General features: G+C 49.5%; 1 protein-coding gene across 1 annotated transcript in view; it reads right to left on the reverse strand.

The window, feature by feature from the left end:
- The window catches only part of CSNK2A1 (casein kinase 2 alpha 1), a 53,208-nt gene extending 49,035 nt beyond the window's left edge, over positions 1-4,173 (reverse strand). Inside the window, exon 1 of the mRNA XM_084854507.1 lies at positions 4,051-4,173. The gene's annotated coding sequence lies outside the window, so the exon portion shown is untranslated. The remainder of the gene's footprint in view (positions 1-4,050) is intronic.
- Positions 4,174-6,000: the final 1,827 nt, after the last annotated feature.

Raw genomic sequence — 6,000 nt, forward strand, 5'->3', positions numbered from 1 at the left:
TTCCCAAGGCAATCAGCTTTTCCTTGCTTAGTTGCACAGGCCAAAGGTGTACTGCTACTCTGAAAGGGACTTGAAGACCACACTTGTTTCATAGGTTGGAGACTTTTCAAACAACCATCCTTTCAGAAAATTCACCTATGTAATCACAAGGAATTGAAATTTGCTTGTAAAATCAAAAGGTCTTTCATTCTCATGACTCTTTAAAGTTACAGAGAAGATCACAGGTACACTGCAACATATTCATACACTCTGCTTTTCTCATTCAGGCATGTTCAATAAGAGGGCTATCACGGCCCAGATTCAAATCCAAACCAAAACATGGACAGCCCAGATAAGGTCCAACCCAATCTACTCAGGAAGGATACACAGCTATTTAGGACAGGACCCCTTTGCCATCTCACCCTCCTTATACCCTAGAGATATTGTTCACATCAGGAAATCAATCCTTTCTTGCCCATTCCTTCCTCAACATCTAGTCAAAGTTGTCAGTGAGTGAGCTGTTCTCCCCTTACCCAGCTAAATACAGGGAGAGAGGGGGGAACAGCATCACTGATGCAAGAACTTGAGGAGAAGCCATCACCAGAAGAGAGAGCTCCCTACATGCAATATGGTCACCCTGCCACCAGATAAAGGATGAAGAGACAACACAAATATTGGCAATGAGCCTTCTATACAAACGCTCAATAATGATAGCTTTTTTAAATATTGAAAGAAGCATGAGACTTTACCAATATAAGGTACCACTCACTGTTAGCAAAGGGAAGACCATTTCTTTTGCATTTCCTACTACAACAAAGTAACAGAACCAAAAACAGTTTAAAGACATACATTAACAAACATACCCTGAATTTTCAACCTCAGATTAAAATTTGCCCTCATCAGTTAAAAATGCCTCCCATGATCAATCAACTAAGGGAGCAATCCTCCGGTCCCTAGACATTGTCTGAAGGACCATAGGACACTGGGGATTCCACCCTCCGAGGTCGGAGACAGCACTCTGACCTCAGAAAGGGGAGTAGGAAATCCGACCCCCCTCCCCTTTGCAGTCAGCACAGACAGAACTGCGCTGCCTGCCCTCCGAGGCTGGAAGAACAACCTCAAAGAGTGGGAAAGGGGGGGGGGCGTTTCGATGGGAGGGGAGGAGATTGGAGAGGCCAGGATATGAGCTCTCCTGAGCCTCTTCCAGCCTCCTTCCCTCTCCCTTCAAAGAACCATCTCGAGAAGGGCAAAAAGCCCATCTAGTGAAAAATGCAGGGCGGGAGGACAGGGATGCTAAGATCGCCTCAGCCATTTCTCCCACCCTGCATTGGATTATCAGAAGCCTCCGAGTTTAGGGGCTTTCAATCATCAAGGGTGCAACTGACAGGACTGCACCCTAAGTTGTCAACTGCGGCAGTGATAAGTCCACAATAGATCAAGTCAACCTCCCACAAGGGGGAATACAGAACAAGATCCTGGTATTCAGCTAGCAGCTGGAGCCCATATAAACCAGGAGATTCCTATACCCCACCCTGACAATGGGAAAGACCATTACCATCTCCACCAAGCCACAGGAAGACAGACATTTGCATATTCAGCTGGTTGTGAGAAACAAACCTCATGAACAATTGGGCAGGGTGGGGGAGGAAAGTGTCCCCTGAGCAGTGGGATCACACTTCTGTAAAGGGTGAAAACCAAATATGGACTAGAATATAGAAAATATACCATATACTTTCTATACTAGTAATGGGGAAAGGGGGAGCCTCTCTTAAAAACAAAGATATACGCTCCAAGATGCAGCAAATTACATTCTTAGCTAAACAGTAAGAGGTGATTTTCTCCCTGCCACCATAAACTCAGCTAATATAAATGAAGATGCTCCAATATACTGCTAAACAGAGTTGGCATACCTCACTGGGTGATGGGAAAAGAGTGCCTCATTCCTAGTAATATTGCCTTCCTGCAAGAATAAGGCAGAAACCAATATAGATAAAGATAAACAGACCAACAATCAGCACCTGCTACACATTCATATCTAACAGCAAAAACCTCAAGATGTCCAACGTTTGGGGCATATTACTCTCCCCCCAACCAACCACAAAGGGCTAGAATCTAAAGCATCAGAAGTGGCTCTGCAAGTTTAACTGTGGTGCCTAGAACCCAGCAACATTTCCCTAGCTCCCCGCAATAAAAAGGAGGTGACACCCCACACCAGGAGATGGAGAAGCTCTATGTATATGGAGTTAAGAATAAGCGATAGACATCGCCATGCACCCACTTCAATAACAGATGAAGGACCAGCTTCCTTGGGCACGATAAATAGAAAGATGAGATATAACTCTTTAAAAAACAACTACCATCAAGAGTGGAAAACATTTCAAAAGTATAGGCATAAAGGAATCAAATGTGTGGGATTAGCCATCAATGTTTAAGTATATTAAATGTTTAAGTCAGCCTCCCAACCTAGTGCCTTTCAGATAGTCTGGGAATGATGGGAGTCACAGTCCAACATATCTGGAGGGCACCAGGTTGGGCAAGACTGGTTTAAGTACCCATAGTGCCTTTTATCTAGTTTGGCCTTTATAGGAAACTGATTACAGGATAGGGTTAAGTATCCACATATACTAGAGTATCATCCATTATGGAAATAAAAACAAGAGACCACTCCTTCACAAAAACAAAGGAAATGCTCCTGGGGAGAGATACCCTCTCCCTAGGAGACAGGCAAGAACTTCCTCCCACCCCCCCATGACAAGATAGAAAGCCATCAAGTAGACAGAGAGGCTCCCATAGGAATTAGTTGGGAGAAGGGCACTTCTCTCAAACAGGATTGGACAAGTTGACTAAGAGGGGATAACTCTCCTTATGAATGCCCAGTGACTTCTAGCTGTCCACTGTTGGAAACAGAATACTACATTAGCCAGCCCTTGGTCTGATCCTGCAAGGTAATTGTTACAGCCCTCATAAGGATAAGGGGCAAAGAGACAGCAAACTCCCACCGCAGTAAGAGAGAAAGGTATCTATTGATTGTACACTTCTAAAGCGCTCTATGCAGAAAAACTGAAACAGAAAACGTTAAGAACTACTGCCAAAAAATATTCCTTTAAATGCAGATTAACACACATTATTAAAGCTACTCTTCATTATTCCCATTTGCTAATCATTTACACAGGCATACAAATCTTACAACTCCCCTGGAAGATGCTCAGGTGCAAGGACCAGCAAACCTCAAGAATAAGAGATGTGCCTTTCATCCTCTAGCATAGAAAGATATGCCCCAATAGGTAGCCTGTGGGGCAAAGATCCTTGGTAGAGGAAGAACATAGCTGTCCCCTCCCCACCATCTGTCTGGATCTCCCATTTTTCAGGGAGCCCGCGTAGTGCCCCCAACACACTGCACTGCAGACCCTACCTTCCTCCCCCACTACCACCACGACACAATCTCCCCCGACCCTGCAATCCTGCCATTCACCTGTAGAAGATGCTAGAACACGCATCTTTGGAGGAGTGGTGGGAGAGAGAAGAGTAGGGACCCTTTATTGGAATAAAAAAGTGTGAAGTCACCGTGAGGGGTGGGGAAGGCACCTTTCATAAAAGAAAGGTGAGGAATATCCTACTTCGTCTGGCATTCCTCCCCCCCGTCCCATGCAAAATGGGGGCAACTCCCTCCAGCCTTGCACAGCTTAAAGGGAGACGTTCCACTAGGCAGCTGCGGGAGGGAGGCTTCCTGCACGCACAGGGGCATGTATATTGGGAGGTCGCCGAGCCACCCAACATGAGCCCCACCCAAGCACCCAAAGGGGGACCCTCCCTTACCCCCTCCCTCGCAAGGGGTACTCCACTGCGAAGGGGTGGGGAGGGAAAAGCCCCCCTTCACTGGCACAGGAGCCTCCTTTCACATACCCCCCCTCCCTTAATCAACTCCCCTCCCCTGAGGCTACCGTTGGATGGATGAGGGGCGAAGAAGCCCCACCCCCACATTCTCCTCTCCCTCCCCCCATTAGCTTGGAAAAGAGTTGGTGCCCCTCCCGCTCAGCTCCCCTTCTTCGGCCGCCCGCTTCTGGCGGTTACCTGAGGTAGAGGCAGTGGCGGCGGCGGCGGCGGCGACCCGGCGCCTCCCTCGCTTGCCTGCTAGGCGCTCGCCGGCCTCACACAGACAATATGGCGGAGGCACAAGGCTCGGCCGCCAGCCGCAGGGCCCAGAGCGAGGCTGGCCGGAAGCGGAAATGGCTCCCCCTCCGCCCCACCCGCTCGCCGGCTCTATCTCTCGAGGGGCCCCGATGCGCTTCCTGCCTCCGCCCGGCGGCAAGGCGGGGCTCCGAGGCTCGCGCGCGCTGGCGCATGCGTCCCCCGCTTTCCTGACTTTGCCTTCTGGGAGTTGTAGTTCGTGAAGCGTCAGAAGCGCAGGTGCCGTCGCGCCGCGGCAATCACGGGGACGAACCCAGGAGCCTCCTGCTGCAGCCTTCCCCAGCCCACGCCCTCCAGAGGGGTTGGGCTACAAGGCCCATCACCGCCGCCCACCGGCTGGGAATGATGGGAGCTGTAGTCCGATGCATCTGGAAGGCGCTGGGTGGGGATGATGGGACCTGTGGGCCATACCCATCTAGAGGACACCGGGAATGGTTGGACTGGCTGGGAATGGTGGGGGTTGTAGTCCAACGTATCTGAGGTCGCCAGAATGGCTGTGCTGGCTGGGGATGATGGGAGTTGGAGACCAACACATCTGCAGGGGGTCTGGGAATGGCCATGCTGGCCCAGGGATGATAGGACTTGTATTCCAACACATACTGAGTGCGCCAGCATGGCCACACTGGTTGCAGTTGATGGGAGTTGTAGTCCAACCTATCTGAAAAGGAAAGGTTCCTCTTGTGCAAGCACCGAGTCATTACTGACCCCTAGAGGGACGCCGTTTTTCCTTGGCGTTTTCCTGGCAGACTGTATAGCGGGGTGGGTTGCCATTGCCTTCCCCAGTCCTGACTACTTTTCCCCCAGCAAGCTGGGTACTCATTTTACAGACCTCTGAAGGATGGAGGGCTGAGTCGACCTGAGCCGCCTACCTGAAAATCGGCTTCCGCTGAGATCAAACTCAGGTCGTGGGGAGAGTTTCGGTTGTGTTACTGCCGCCTACCACTCTGCGCCACACGAGGCCCCTAACCTATCTGAAGGGTGCCAGAAATGCCTGAGCTGCCTAAGACTGATGGAGCCTGTAGTCCAATACATCTGGAGGGCACTGGGAATAGACGTGCTGGCTAGGGTGATGGGAGCTGTAGGCCAACACATCTGGGAGGCACTGGGTGGGAAAGGCTGCCCTGCTGGATTGTGGCCCCTCTCCTGAGATGCTGCTCCTTCTTCAGCCGTCCTCCCCATCTCTGGACAGAACACTTACTGTGATGAGCTGCTTGTCTCCACCTCTCTGAGGCAGGCGGGTTTTCAGACCGCGGAGTCATTAACATTGCAATCCTATGCACTGTCTCTTCAGAAGTAAGCCCTAATGAGTTCAATGGGGTTTACTCCCAGGTAAGTACTAGGCTGCAATCCTATACACAATTACCTGGGAGTGAGCCCCACTGAATTCAGTGGTTAGTGGGGCTTACTTCTGAGTAGACACGTACAGATTGCACTCTAAAGAACTTTAATGCTCTTTTGTCAAGTACCCATTATTAGCCTGTCTGGAGAAACCATCATGCTATACTAATTCATGCTAATGAAGCACACTAATTGGCAAAACACATAGCTCGGTGCTCAAAGTGCATCATGTATGTTTATCCCAGTAATCCTTAGAGCAACCCCATAAGGAAGGCTAGCATTATCATATTATCCCCATATTACACATGGTGTGGATGAGTCTGTGAGTTGTGCTGAGAGTTGAATGGGAACTTCCAGCTCATAGCTTGTGCTCTTAACAACTACTACACCAACAGTTAATAGTAATTTTTCTCAGAGGGAGAGCCAAGTTAATCTGCTTCAGCAAAAACAACAGAGAATCAAAACAGAGTATCAAAATAGTACAATATCAAACAT

Source organism: Heloderma suspectum, chromosome 4, assembly GCF_057233095.1.
Source record: "Heloderma suspectum isolate Gila_16-S chromosome 4, 16-S_ref, whole genome shotgun sequence".
Classification (NCBI taxonomy): domain Eukaryota; kingdom Metazoa; phylum Chordata; class Lepidosauria; order Squamata; family Helodermatidae; genus Heloderma; species Heloderma suspectum.